The 13,329-nt window shown below is 43.7% G+C and overlaps 1 long non-coding RNA gene across 1 annotated transcript; it reads left to right on the top strand.

The window, feature by feature from the left end:
- The first annotated feature begins 7,235 nt into the window (after window positions 1-7,235).
- LOC130403126 (uncharacterized) lies at window positions 7,236-7,825 on the top strand. The gene is made up of 3 exons (XR_008904062.1): window positions 7,236-7,442; window positions 7,565-7,658; window positions 7,738-7,825. It is a non-coding gene; the product is annotated as an uncharacterized LOC130403126 (long non-coding RNA).
- Window positions 7,826-13,329: the final 5,504 nt, after the last annotated feature.

The raw sequence follows: 13,329 nt of genomic DNA, 5'->3' as shown, positions 1-13,329 counted from the left end.
TTTTATTAATCAACCTCTCGTTCTTTGAGAGTTCCAATCATAATTTTTGGAATTTTTGGAAAACAGAATGTTTTGCATAATCTTACATACAATCTCACATAGTAGTATCCATATCCCTACAGACAATGTGACATTTAACATAATACTAAATCCACAATTTAACCTAAATTTACAACAAAAAATGAAACATGGGGCCTTACATTACATTTACATTTAGGGCATTTAGCAGACGCTTTTATCCAAAGCGACTTACAATAAGTACATTTGTCATAGTGAAACAATATATCGCTGTCAGTACAGTAAAGATGTTCATAGAGCCAAGTGCAAGTACTAACAATCGCAAGGCTAACCCATTCCCTGTGTACAGCAATGGTAGCAGCTACTGCAGATGTTACACAATTAAGTAGTATGAATAAGTGCAATGCAGATAAAGTGAGTACAATAAGTGCGTACATTAAGTGTCAGGACGTACAACATATAATGGTGCCTGGAAGGGGCTGGGTAGCTATGCAGAGTCGCACTGAACTCTGAACAGGTGAGTTTTGAGTCTTTTGCAAGCTGGTGAGCGACTCTGCGATCCTGACATCGGCAGGGAGCCAGTACCATAATCTTGAATCTGATGCAAGGTACTACAGGGAGCCATTGGAGGTCCCGGAAGAGGGGGGTCACATGGGAGAACTTCGGTAGGTTGTACACGAGGCGCGCTGCCGCATTCTGGATGTGCTGCAAAGGTTTAATCGCAGAGGCAGGGAGTCCAGCCAGGAGCGAGTTGCAGTAGTCGAGGCGGGAGATGACCAGTGATTGGAATAGAAGCTGAGCTGCTTCCCTTGTGAGGAAAGGCCGGATCCTGCGGACGTTGTAAGGTGCAAATCTGTAGGATCAGTCCACCGCAGTGATGTTTGCGGTGCAGCATAACTGATTGTCCAGTACAACACCGAGGCTTCTGGCAGTTGGAGAAGGAGATACAGTGATGTTCTCAACAGTGACCAGTAAGTCCATGTGTGGGCAATCTTTCCCTGGCATTAGGAGGAGCTCAGTCTTGTTGAGGTTAAGCCTCAGGTGATTGGCAGTTGTCCAAGTGCTGACGTCTGCCAGACATTCAGATATGCGTGTTGCTATCAGGGCTTTGTCAGATGAGGGGAAAGAGAGAAATAGCTGAGTGTCGTCAGCATAGCAGTGATAGGAAAAGCTGTGTGATGTTATCACAGAGCCCAGGGATCTGGTATAGAGGGAGAACAGAAGAGGCCCCAGTACCGAGCCTTGAGGGATACCAGTTTCAAGCGTGCAAGGTTTACATTAGACTCCATTCACATAATAATAAAAGCAACCGTTATTCAAACAAAATTCAAACAAATTTTGACATACAGTATTAATACTATAGAAAGGGCTGTATCAAATTTGACATAAATCCACAATACTGTACGCACCATAGAAGGAAATATGGAGTCTTACATCAAACTACATTGACACAAATATTATCCATCCAAAATGCAACAATCTGACATCATACATCTTATGTTATTGAAATAAAAATGTCTGCTAACTACTACAGCAATCAGAATGAGAAAATCTATTTTTATTGATTTTTGGTGAATATTTTAACTATTAATTGCATACTGATTCGCCATAATGCAAAATATCAGCAAATAATCACCTGTAGTAGGTAATAGCCCACCATGGGCAACTACTACAGCAATCAGAATGAGAAAATGTGGTGAACATTTTAAACTAGTAAATGCATTTCCTGCAGAAAATGCGGTGAGTGCCGTAATGCAAAATTAGGTTGAAAATATTTTCATAGAATAAGACATAAAGAAACGTTAAAAGGCTAAAATCAAGAGATTTGAACAAAAGTTCAACAATGTAAACATGCACACCATTTAAGAAAATGTAAATGGTTGGAAACAAATAAAGTGACTGAATGAAAAGCGCAAAGCATTGCTAAAAATGCAGAAATGTAAAATGAATTGAACTGAAGAATCTGAAAGGTCAAATGTATTGCCCTGCACTGCTGGTGTGTGTGTGTGTGTGTGTGTGTGTGTGTGTGTGTGTGTGTGTGTGTGTGTGTGTGGTGTGTGTGTGTGTGTGTGTGTGTGTGTGTGTGTGTGCGTGTGTGCGTGTGCGTGCGTGCGTGCGTGCGTGCATGCGTGCGTGCGTGCGTGCGTGCGTGAATAGCGAGCAGGTGCGTGATTATAAGTAGCCCAATAGATCGGGAAAAACCGCCCAATCTGGCAACACTGCCTGGACGTCCTTTAAAAGTAGCCCAATCTGGCAATACTGCTGAACGTCCTCACGCTACAGCGTCAACGTAAATCAATGAGGCCAACTGAAAACGAAGCCGGTATGAAACTAAAACTGTGATTCTGAAGAAAGTTTACATCTTATCGAAATTCCGTTTAGATATCATTGAAGATAGAAGGGTGTAGATTTGTTAAATGGTTTGAACGAAGATAATCGGTGAAAATGATTTAGGTACGTCTTAAACAATTGAAGTACCAGTCGTCCCATTGACTCCCATGTTAAAAGAAAGATAATATTTTAAAAGTAGAATATCTAAAAGTATAAAATATTTAAAAAATCTGAAAAGAAGCGCCCGATTCCAAGCCATTCTGAATATTGTAAATTTTGTATGGAGTCTCTAGGTGAACAATTGAGGAAGGAGATAGGTCCCAAAGTTTGTAGTGAGAAAGAAAGAAAGAATAAAACTTAGAAGAACAATAGTTGAGCGCTGCATGCAGCACTCACCTAACTAATTAGGGAAATGCTGCATGCAGAGCTCAACTATTGTTCTTCATAATTTTTTTTCTTATCAGATTTTTTATGTAGGCCTATTTTATGCTTTTTAAGATATTCTACTTTTCAAAATACTCTCTTTATTTTAACATGGGAGTCCAAAGGAGGACGTAACTCAATCATTTTTCAACCGTTTACCTTCGTTCAAACCATTTAACAAATCCACACACTTGTATCTTCAATAATTTCGATATAATTTAAACTTTACTTAGAATTACAGTTTTAGTTTCATACCGGCTTCGTTTTCAGTTGGTCACATTGATTTAAGTTGACGCTGGAGCGTGAGGACGTTCAGCAGTGTTGCCAGATTGGGAAGTTTCCCCGCCAGATTGGGCTACTTTTGGAGGACGTTCAGGCCGTTCAGGCAGTGTTGCCACATTGGGCTGTTTTTCCCGCTCTATTGGGCTACTTTTACACCGGCTCGCTATTCTCTTAAAAGACACACACACACACACACACACACACACACCACACAACACACACACACACACACACACACAACACACACACACACACACACACACACACACACACACACACACACACACACACACACACACACACACACACACACAGGGCCGTAGCACCAAGTCCTGGGCCCCTATACTATAGGTACTAATGGGCCCCCCTGCGCTAAATTGTTGACGGGGGGAGGGGTATGGAGCGATTGTTGACGGGGGGGGGGGGGTATGGGGCGATTGTTGACGGGGGGGGGGGGGGGGGGGGGGGGAGACGTGGCCGATAGGTAATTATTATTATTATTATTATTTTATTTTTTTCATGGGCCCCCCCTCTGCCTTGGGCCCCCCCCACAACTGTCCCCTTTGTCCCCGCAGTCCGTCGGCCCTGCCACACACACACACACACACACACACACACACACACACACACACACACACACACACACACACACACCAGCAGTGCAATTGTCCTTTCAGATTCTTTTAGCAATGCTTTGCGCTTTTCAGTCAGCTGTCACTTTATTTTTTTCCAACCATTTACATTTCTTAAATTTTCTTTTTTCAAATGCCTTCCCTTGATTTAAGCACACTTGTCTTAATCTATGTGGCTTTATTAAAAAATATTTTCAAACTCACTTTGCACTACAGCACTCACCGCATTCTCTGCATGAAATGCATTTTCTATACATCCGATGATGATTTTTGTCGATACATTGTCCTAAACTGTCCTCAACATACTACACCCCTAATGGAGTGAAATTGTGTTGATTAAACCGATTTAATGAATTTATTAATTAAGGCCGCCACCAGAGGGCGCCCCCGACGCATTTGCCGCCCTAGGCGATCGCCTAGGACGCCTATAACTATAGCGCAGGTCCAGGGTAGACATTTACAGTAAAAGCAAAATTATGCGGAAATAACTGGGATGACAGACGGGTTAGCCACGTCTCGCGTGCCCAACAATGTCCCCTAACAGTGTCACCTAATAATGACAAATAATTGCAATAGTGAAATTCTAACCAATGACCTAAACAACATTACTGCTTCGAAATATCCTCCTCAATATTGCTGAACATTTTACATTTAACTAGTTAGCTATTAAGGAACCTACCAATGCAGCTCTGTTTATACCTACAGTACAACAATCCGATACGTAGTTCTTTAAGATTCAAAGAAACATTTAGAATGAGTGAAATTCTTTGTTAACAGTTAAACGTGAGAAAAACCCTAACCCTTTTAACTATTGTGTTCCCTGTGTTTTCTGTGTTGTTTGCCAGAAACCCTTTTAAGTGTTCTACCAAAGTGAGCTATCAAAAAAAACCAAGTTGGCATCAGCTTGTCCTTATGAAAGAGCCATTGTTTGTGTTTTGAATAGATGCAGCTGATTTTTAAACTGCTAGCTTGTAGATCTGCTCGAAAATATATTTTTTATCAATAGCATCTACATTCACTGAAGAGGAACTTAAGTATATGTGCATACGTTCTATCAATAAACTATCTCTCACTCTATGGCTGTGGCCACACTTTACAAGACGGGGAAAACACCAAATTGAGACTGCAGAATTCTGAATGTCCATTCTCAGATTCCAAAGTCAAACACCAAATAACGCATTCAAGGCATAATTAAGACAATATTCGCCTATTATCAAAAGGCGAATATTGAAAAAGATGGTCCTCTGTATCATGGTTGACCAGGCCATATGCCAGCTGGGCGAAACGGCTATCGGCTGGCATAGCTGAAGGATGGCATTGGAGAAGCGGGACAGGAGGAACAGTGAGGCCCTGAAAAGGGCCCAGCTCTCATGGAAGCACTCTTAAATGGCCCTGAAAAGGGCAGTATTTCTGTCGCCTCGCCCACGCCGCTGCTGCAAAGTTCTTCGGAAGATGTCATCGTACTTGCTGATTGTTGATCAGTCAATGCTGAAAGAAGAGGGAGGATTATACAGGATAGTATTAAAAGTAACAAAGATACAATTTAAAACGGGCCTGTCTCAGTAAAATTGCTGATTTCCAGCGGGTTCCTGTTCTGCAGCACACATAACATGTAACAGGGACAAGGCACATCACACGTCACATTTACATACAACACATAACAGGGACATAGAACGTCAGACATCAGTAGGACAATCATATAGACAGCAGACTGAGCATAGACAGTGATCTATATAAGTCAGTGTTTGCAAGTGTATGTGTTGAGGAGTAACAGTTTATAAGCTTTTTTGAACTGTGTGATGGATTGTAATGCTCTAATGTGATGGGGAATGCCATTCCAGACTTTGGTGAAAGTATGGGTGAAGGACCGCTGCCCATAGCCGTTATTGTATGCGGGCACTGGGTGGAGGGCCATGGAGACAGATCTAGTGACTCGCACTTGGGGCATGTTATGTGTTGGTAAGAGGGAGATGAGTGTTTGTGAGGTGCTGTGTTGGAGTTGAAAATAAAATGTGATAGCATGACTGTAAATACAATTTTGAAAGGACAGAGCGTGGTCTTGAGTCACTCCTCGTACTCCTGTTTGACCTCCTGTCAAACAGGAGACGCCCACCCACCAATCAGACGTAAGAGATTCCTGCTGGAAGGTTGCCTTCGATGTAGCACATTTGAGCCTGGTCATTAGCCATTATCCATCCTCTCATTACTTGTCTAAAAAAAAAAAGAATATTAGATTTATGGACGAAACGATAGGGTGGGCTAAGGCAAGTTTTGGGTGGGCTTGAAACAACCCACAAAAGGTCTAGCTTCGCCACTGGTTAGGATACATGCAACGGGATTGAATAACGTCATATCCTCTATCTATTGCATCAGCTCAAAGCATGAGACCGGAATTCAGAGTTTTCCTACAAGTAAATTTATTTCTATTTCAAATTGCATGATTTAATAATGAAGATGGAGGGGTGATCCGTATGGTTAAGTTAAGTCTAAAAATCTCATGACATTTCTTAGGGCGCACTCACACTAGGCAAGTTTGCGTGTTCCATGCTGCAGGAAGATTCAGCACGATTCCCCCCCTCCCACTCCCCCAAAGGCCGTGGCCTGGGCACGATTGCTCCTTCATACATACGTCATCACGTCGTAATACGATAATACGTCATCACCAAGCGTCCTCGCCGCCATAACAACGATGGAGAACAACAACGTGAATGCTGTCGTCGGCCCAAATTTCAAGTAAACACTCGACTTCACTATCACACCAACGTAAACCCACTCGTGAACTGCTTGCCGCTATTGTTTAAAATGATTGTTGTTGTGGGGAAGAAGGACATGGACCAATAAAGAAAGAAGGGTCGCGCAAGGACTACGTCATCCAGCTCACGTTGCGTATCTGTGCGTGTCATCTCATTAGCATCTGTACTTTGGCCACGGCACACCTCTCCCAAGTGTGCCGCGGCCAAGTGGCTGTTCCGTGCTGGAATACGGATGGCGTGGTCACACTAGCCAAATGTTCTAGACTTTAGTATGCAAATGAGCTCGGGCACGGGGCCGCGGCCCTAGTGTGAGTGGCCCCTTAGGTTCTGTCCCTTATTTTATTTTTATTTTAGGTGCACACTGCATTAATCGTGAAACATTTGATTGACACAGCGATTCATTCATTCTGTCTTCCTTATTGGACAAAGCATTTCGATGGAATTCAAATAGATAAGCCATTTAAAAAAAAAACGTTCTCTATTGTTCTAATGGGCGTTATGAATTCCTTTCACCATACTGTGTGGCCAATGATGGATTTCTTGTGAATGTTTATGTCTCTTCCTCTGGTCTCACCACGTCCGCTGTAGCTGCGATGTTGTTTTCACTCGTCAGAGCGGCAAGGCAGTATTTGTTTAGGGGGCAGTAATATGTTAGTAAACTAAGTCTGAATCTGGGCAAGACTGGAAAACGCCCATTTACAGATATCTCGGCGTATCACTTTTAAGAATCTAGACTAAACAGTTTCTCAAATAAAGAGGGCCTCAGTTGACTTCAAATGTAAAGCCTACCCAATTTTGAATTGTTGATGCTAATGCAAAGTTTTCTTGTGTGTGTAGCAATACTTCAATATCGGTACCCAGGCCATCAATGCCCTCAAGGGCACAGCGGAGGACCCTTATCCTCACAAATACCATGTTGATTTGTGCCTCACCGACTTCGTTGAGAAATACAATTATCTGCAGCCAGGAGACCAACTCACAGATGTCGTACTCAGTGTTACAGGTACTATAAGATTGAGCAGTTTTCTGAAATTGGTCTGGTACTTTACATTTAGTAGTATATTTACTTAATAATAATAAATATGTATTATATATAATATAATACATAATTTACGTTTTATGCAGGCTGTGTCCATGCCAAGAGAGAGTCTGGTGCCAAGCTGCTCTTCTACGACCTGCGGGGAGAGGGTCTCAAGTTGCAGGTTATGGCAAACTCAAGGTGCAGGTTTGATCTTGGATGAAACGCCACAAAGACCTCATATGGCACTTCTTGTGCTTATTCCTCATATCCTTCCCAGGACCTACAAATCGGAGGAGGCCTTTGTGGCCATAAACAACATTTTGCGCCGAGGGGACATCATTGGCGTCCGCGGTAACCCCGGAAGACCAAAAAGGGGGGGCTGAGCATCATTCCGTCGAGATGACGCTTTGTCTCCTTGTCTGCACATGCTGCCCCACCTGCACTTTGGGCTCAAAGACAAGGTAACCACGTGTGCATGGAGCGACATCTAGTCAGTCGCTCTGGTGGTTCATCGTCATGCAATTTAGCACTTGCCAAAAGAGGAATTACTCAATATTTATTCTAAGTGAATCATCTGCCATGAAAACGGTAGAATCATAACATGCAACGGGATTGAATAATGCAATATCCTCTATTAGATCAGCTCAAAGCATGAGACTGGTATTCAAGTTGTTCCTACAAGTTTCTATAGTATTTCTATTGCAAATTGCATTTATTTAACAAGGAAAAGCGTTGTCTATTATATCCAATTTAAGTGTAAAAATATAATTCAATACTATGTGACATTTCATAGATTCTCTACCTTCTTTTATTTTAGTTTAATTTTTAGATGCTGACTGAATTAATCGTGAAATGTATGACTGGAACAGGGATGAAGTTCTTCTATTGTCATTATTTGACATAACAGAAAAATAGATGTGCCATTTTAAAAACTGTTGTACTCTATTGCTATTATGGGCATTATCACTTCCTTCCTCAATACTTTCACTTTCCAAATGACTGCTTTACTGCAAATGGGTATGCCTGTCTCTCTCTAAGTCCACAAGACCCCAGAGACACTCTAACACTACTCCCTAACAAAAAACGGTCCCCTAACCCACTCCCACACACAATAAGACCCCACAGACCATCCTTCACTGCCCCTTCCCATTAGACCCACAGAACATCTGACATAACCCTCTAACCCACTCCTTAACCCAATAAGACCCCAAAGCCCATCTGACACTACACCCTAACCCCACTCTCTAACCCAAAATACATCTCTGCTGTGCCTGTTCACCGTATTATACTGTAGTGCTTATTATTATTATAAAACATATGCTATCAATTAAGTGGCAGTGGATATGGTTAGGAATTATGCAACAGGATTGAATAACACCATATCCTCTATTGCATCAGGTCAAAGCATGAGACTGGTATTCAGAGTTGTTCATACAAGTCAATTCGTTTCTATTTCAAATTGTATTTATTTTACAAGGAAAAACATTGTTTTTCATTTCATTGTTTTACATGAAGAAAGAGGAGGCGTGGCTGCTGGGCCGGGAGCGGGAGCTGAAGGAGGAGGTGAGGCGCGGCCGCGACCAGGAGATAGAGCTCGCCATCAGGAGGCTGGAGGAGGAGAGCAGCGGCGCCCGGGGCGAGAGCGAGAGAGGGCGGCCGACAACAGGGAGAGGGGGAGGGAGGGAGGGAGAGAGAGAGAGGGAGGTGGGGGGGGGGGAGGGGAGGGGAGGGGAGGAGAGCAGTGGCGCCCGGGGCGAGAGCGAGAGGGCGGCCGAGAACAGGTGAGTGGGGGAGGGGGGGGAGGGAGAGGGAGGAGGAGAGAGGGAGGGGGAGGAGGAGGAGAGCAGCGGCGCCCGGGGCGAGAGCGAGAGGGCGGCCGACAACAGGTGAGAGGGGGAGGGAGGGAGGGAGAGAGAGAGAGGGAGGTGGGGGGGGGGAGGAGGAGGAGAGCAGTGGCGCCCGGGGCGAGAGCGAGAGGGCGGCCGAGAACAGGTGAGTGGGGGAGGGGGGGGAGGGAGGGGGAGGAGAGGAGAGGAGGGGGAGGAGGAGGAGAGCAGCGGCGCCCGGGGCGAGAGCGAGAGGGCGGCCGACAACAGGTGAGAGGGGGAGGGAGGGGGGGGGGGGAGGGAGAGGGAGGGAGGGAGGGGGAGGAGGAGAGAGGGAGGGGGAGGAGGAGGAGAGCAGCGGCGCCCGGGGCGAGAGCGAGAGGGCGGCCGACAACAGGTGAGAGAGTGGGGAGCTTGTGCTGGATTAGGGTCTGTTGTAACAGGGCTTCACTCCACCTGGGTGGAGGCACCACCAATTACAATTATGGCAATTATATTATGGCTTTTGTCCAGTCGCGACCGGTTAATACCCACTGACATTGACTCACCGACGGCCGACGGTCCAGTCGCGACCGGTTAATACCCACATTGACTCACCGACGGCTGAGTCACCACGCAGGGCATCAGCCAGCTCGTCAGGAGCTGTCAGGGTTAAGTGTCTTGCTCAGGGACACGTCTACACTCAGCTAGGAGGAGCTGGGGATCAAACTAGCAACCTTTTGGTTACAAGACAACCGCTCTCTACCTCCTGAGCTAATTCTTCCAGACAGAGAGACCAGGCTGGAGGTGTTGGGGAACGGTTTATTGTAGAGGTTCAGAGTGTTTAAATGTGGTCGATAGGGTTTACATGTTTAAATGTGGTCGATAGTGTTTAATTGTCGGTCGATAGTGTGTAAATGTGGTCGATAGGGTTTACATGTTTTAAATGTGGTCGAATGCGTTTATGATATGGCGCGTAGGGTTTACATGTGGTCGCTAGGGTTTACATGTGGTCCATAGTGTTGTAATTGTGGTCCATAGTGTTTAAATGTGGGCGATAGTGTTTATATATGGTCGATAGTGTTTATATATATGGTCGATAGGGTTTACGTGTGGTCCATAGTGTTTAAATGTGGGTGATAGTGTTTTAAATGTGGGGGATAGTGTTTAAAATGTGGTCCGATAGGGTTTACGTGTGGTCCATAGTGGTTTAAATGTGGGTGATAATGTTTAAATGTGGGCGATGGTGTTTACATGTGGTCGATATTGTTTAAATGTGATCGATAGTGTTTGAATATGGTCGATAGTGTTTAAATGTTCTTTTCCCTCACTCTCCACCTCATCCCTAACTCTCCACCTCAAGCTGGTGTGTAGTGAGCGTTCTGGCACCGATTGGCTGCCGTGCATCACCCAAGTGGGTGCTACATATTGGTGGTGGTTAGTGAGGTCCCCCCTTCACTTTAGGCGTCTTTGAGTGTTATTAATTATTCTTATTCTTCATGTTTAACCTCTGTTTTCCTTTTATTCCTAGTCTGTTTTACATAGTTTTGAAGGATGACTATATGCTCTGTAAGGTGACCTTGGGTGTCTTGAAAGGCGCCTCTAAATTAAATGTATTATTATTATTATTATTACACCCCCTGAGTGTTGTTGATGCATGGTTTGACCTGGGGTGATTCATTAACCAACGCACCACAGGTGGGCTGCCTCAACCGAGCCCCAGAGCCAGGCAGTCTGACTCAGGCCAGGGGAGGCTGCTTCAACCAGCCATCGCCAACACACACACATTTGTATGTTTTATCCATTGTGACCCTATTGTTGGCCGAGCGCTGATAAGCAGCCCTGGACTTCAGTTATACTGTGGCTTTGTGTGCTGAGTGCTGATAGGCTGACAGTCCTCCGCTGATGTTATCCACCAGCTGTGTGCACACCAAAACATGGATAACAGAAGTTGTACATTTAATGTATTATTTAATTAATTTAATTAACAAACCTCTTCCGTAGCCCGACGAACATTGGAAACACTATTCACTGCAACAGTTATTTCCTTCCATATAGCATTCTTTTGCTGGCCTTTAATGCCAGCTTTTAGGCTACAAAATAAAACCAGACTGTTCGCATCCACCAGTGACCCGAGCGTCTCCATTTGGGTCTCGGAAAAATTCCTCTATTTTACCGTTGGACGTTTCTCCATGTCGTAAAAGTTAGGGGCGAGACTTCTGAAGACGTGCTTTTATATGGGCGTGTTACGTTAATTACGATCGATCTCAGCCGCCGTATTTATCAACGCAAGATCCTTCGTACGCTGGGATTGGTGTGATACGAAGGTTTCGTAAATCTCACGTGGGTCCTATCGTAAGATGAATCATGCGTTCAGATTTGCGCTCATTTCTACGTTCGTTTGATAAATGAGGGCCATTGACTCACCGACGGCCGACGGTCCAGTCGCGACCGGTTAATACCCACATTGACTCACCGACGGCCGAGTCACCACGCAGGGCGTCAGCCAGCTCGTCAGGAGCTGTCAGGGTTAAGTGTCTTGCTCAGGGACACGTCTACACTCAGCTAGGAGGAGCTGGGGATCAAACTAGCAACCTTTTGGTTACAAGACAACCGCTCTACCTCCTGAGCTAATTCTTCCAGACAGAGAGACCAGGCTGGAGGTGTTGGGGAACGGTTTATTGTAGAGGTTCAGAGTGTTTAAATGTGGTCGATAGGGTTTACATGTTTAAATGTGGTCGATAGTGTTTAATTGTGGTCGATAGTGTTTAAATGTGGTCGATAGGGTTTACATGTTTAAATGTGGTCGATAGTGTTTATATATGGTCGATAGGGTTTACATGTGGTCGATAGGGTTTACATGTGGTCCATAGTGTTTAAATGTGGTCCATAGTGTTTAATGTGGGCGATAGTGTTTAAATGTGGGGGATAGTGTTTAAATGTGGTCGATAGGGTTTACCGTGTGGTCCATAGTGTTTAAATGTGGGTGATAATGTTTAAATGTGGGCGATGGTGTTTACATGTGGTCGATATTGTTTAAATGTGATCGATAGTGTTTAAATATGGTCGATAGTGTTTAAATGTTCTTTTCCCTCACTCTCCACCTCATCCCTAACTCTCCACCTCAAGCTGGTGTGTAGTGAGCGTTCTGGCACCGATTGGCTGCCGTGCATCACCCAAGTGGGTGCTACATATTGGTGGTGGTTAGTGAGGTCCCCCTTCACTTTAGGCGTCTTTGAGTGTTATTAATTATTATTATTCTTCATGTTTAACCTCTGTTTTTCCTTTTATTCCTAGTCTGTTTTACATAGTTTGAAGGATGACTATATGCTCTGTAAGGTGACCTTGGGTGTCTTGAAAGGCGCCTCTAAATTAAATGTATTATTATTATTATTATTATTGTATCGTTATATCCAATTTACAGTGTGTAAATATAATTCAATTCCCTGTTGCATTTCTTAGTTTCTCTCCCCTATTTTCTTTTTGGTTTAATTTTTAGATGCTAACTGAATTAATCGTGAAACGTATGAATGGATTAGGGATGAATTTCATCTATCGTCATTATTTGACATAACAATAATAAAATAGATATTCCATTTAAAAAAAATGTTGTTCTCTATTGATAGTATGGTCATTATCACTTCCTTTCACAATTCTTTCACTTTCCAAATGACTGCTTTACTTTCAGGAACCCATGCCATTTTTGTGATGCAAAAAAATCCACAGTACATTTTGTAGGCCTATTTGTTGATAAGATCATGTTGTTATGGCAATGAAAACGCCCTCAGCTGCTATGGAGCCAGTTTCCTGCCATAATTCAAACCTGAAAAAAAAAGTTTCAAAGGCTTGTAAGTCTGGGTTTGAAAACTCAACATCTTGTAAAAAAGGTTTTGCAACACTGAAAAAAGAGATTATGACCTGAAAAAATTCAAACAAAAATTCAAACATCTGTGAACATAATTTTGTGTTCTATTTTATCTTCTTCATAATTTTCACCAACACATTTTCAAAGTTCAAACAATTTCACCAGCGCATTTGCAGAGTTTCAAATCTGGCACTGTTCT

This window comes from Gadus chalcogrammus, chromosome 14, assembly GCF_026213295.1.
Source record: "Gadus chalcogrammus isolate NIFS_2021 chromosome 14, NIFS_Gcha_1.0, whole genome shotgun sequence".
Lineage (NCBI taxonomy): Eukaryota > Metazoa > Chordata > Actinopteri > Gadiformes > Gadidae > Gadus > Gadus chalcogrammus.
This window is presented reverse-complemented; position numbering and strand designations above follow the sequence as displayed.